The 2,500-nt window shown below is 37.7% G+C and overlaps 1 protein-coding gene across 4 annotated transcripts in view; it reads left to right on the top strand.

The window, feature by feature from the left end:
* Positions 1-2,500, top strand: part of LOC143019557 (epoxide hydrolase 4-like) — a 37,412-nt gene that overhangs the window by 11,620 nt on the left and 23,292 nt on the right. The gene's annotated exons all lie outside the window — the stretch shown is intronic.

Here is a 2,500-nt window from a genome sequence, read left to right on the forward strand (position 1 = left end):
CCTTCATCGTCATCATTTGCTGGAAGAAAATTAAATCTAAATTATGGATCAGCTATACTATTTTAGGTTATATTATGTAAAGTTACAACAATGATGCATTTTGTCGCATTAGAGGATGGTTGATGCCGATAGTCATATTATGATACTACTACCCTTTGGAATATGTATAGGTTCGTGCGTATACGCTCGTGTAATAATATGTACACGTTCGTCCGTGCGTTGGTTGTAATACGAATTTATATTAAAAAACAGGCTACCCATGTTGATACTTTTTTCCAGTTGTATAGTAACGAGGAGTGGAAACAAATTGCTCAGGATTTTGACACCACGTGGGACTTCCTAAACTGCTCGGGAGCAGTAGATGGAAAACATGCGCACATTGTACCGTCACCTACCTGTGGGTCATACTTTTACAACTATAAAGGTATTCACAATCTTGTCCTGATGGCTGTAGTTAATGCTGAGTATGAATTCATATTTTGTGATATTGTAGTAAATGGACGAATATTTGATGGAGGTGTGATTCCGTATACTTTTTTTTTATGAGAAACTGTGCAATGAAGACCTGCACATAACGGCACCTACTGTGCCCCAAAAAATTGCCCACTGTTTTTCCATTTGTATTTGTGGAAGAAGAGTGATTTGTCCTGTGCAAAGATTTCCTAAAGTGTAAGAGGCTCGTAGATATAGGTAGACAAATAAGGTAGATAGAAGGGTAGGTAGGTGGCGAGAATTTGATTTTTATGAGTTGGATGTTTGATAAACAGTTCGTAGGTGAAGGATTTGAACAAGCTCTCTCTCTGTCTAATGTTTACAAACAGTCGCCGGGGACCCGATTTCATTGCTGTATATGCTCATTTTTAGGCTGAATGGTGATGTAACAGCATGTAAACTGAGTCAGTGTGCATTGAATTCGAGATTGCTTGAGTAAGCAGTATTGCATGCGGAGTTTGTACAGCTATTCTGATTGGAGAAGGGGTGGAGAAAGATCATTGAACTAAAGAAATCATGACGTCATTGCAAAACTGATCTAGTACCCAAATTGAGTATTCCCGAGGGGAGTACGTTGGTGCATCTTAAAGAACCAACTGTAGTAATATTCGGGAAGAAAAAAGAAAAGAGAAAAATAAGCTCCGTTTAATTCCCCTCCCCTATACATAAGATGATACTAAGTGGAACTTGACTAATTCGGTTGATCGGAAGAACAGGCCTCCTTCCTACTAAAATTGTGAGTGACTATCACAAAGGCAGTGGTGAAAAAGAAAGTAGAAAGTGAAAGACTTACAATACAAAAATAAAAGCACGAAAGAAAGACAGCACATAGAGACGATAACAAAGTGGTGACAGGTGACCACATAAAGCCATTCTCTTAATCAAAAAGAAGCAACCCGTATTCTGTAGGTAATGGAAATATTGATGACCAAGAACCTCAAATCCTGCTTACAGGTTTGGAGAGAACTCCCAACAGACGAGCCACAGAAGAAGCTCTTCGGGTGCGGGATATATATCAAGAGTATTTCGAAATTTTTGGTGCCGTATCACGACAAGAAAATAGAATATAAAGTCCCCCTCTCACAAGGAGCTGCAACCTAATCCGACATCTATTGTGATCTGAAATGAATATACAGTATTACTTGATGTCTATCAAGATGAAAATACATACATACATGTACAAGGGCTTTTTCCCCCTTACAAGGGAGGTAGCCAAAGTCAGAGGCATAAAACCACTCCCACCCATATCATCCCAACATACTCCAATTCACCACCCCTAGTTCAACTGTTGAACGAGACAAACACGTACTGCCACTTCCGACTCATAATATCATTCAGTTAATCGATTTTTTCATTAAAGATTGTAAGTTTCAGTTTCATAACAATTACTACATCCAAACATTTGACATGACCATGGGAAACCCGCTCTCTCCCGTGCTCACTAACTTGTATACGGAATTTTTTGAGAGCAAGATGATTCCTCCTGGTATAACTTGGCTACACTACGTCGACGACATTCTTTGTCTATGGCCTGATCACTTAGATGCTTCACATTTTCTCAATAGAATTAATAGCTTATTCAAGTCTATAAAATTTACAGTCGAAGTGGAAAATAATGGTGTGCTACCTTTCTTAGATGTTAACATTCATCGTACAGAGAGGAACCTTAGATTTAGTGTATAGAGACAGCCGACCAATAGAGACTCTTACATACATTATTATTCTTCCCACCCTGATAATGTAAAAAAAATCTGTTTCCTCATCAATGTTTCTAAGAGCTTTACGGGTTTGTAGCCCTGAGTACATTGGTGAGGAAATAAGAAATGTTTATGATATTGGTATTAAATTGAAATATCCAAAACATTTCATTGACATCTCTTACAATAAGGAAAACTTTTACAAACCTCAATCAATCAAAACTTTTGTCCATAATAACTTAGCAGTGTTACCCTATCAAGAAAAGTTAGACAACGTCCGTAATATACTCAAATATTGTAATATAATGTAG

This window comes from Oratosquilla oratoria, chromosome 37 (assembly GCF_046742065.1).
Source record: "Oratosquilla oratoria isolate Oo_2021 chromosome 37, ASM4674206v1, whole genome shotgun sequence".
Taxonomy (NCBI): Eukaryota; Metazoa; Arthropoda; class Malacostraca; order Stomatopoda; family Squillidae; genus Oratosquilla; species Oratosquilla oratoria.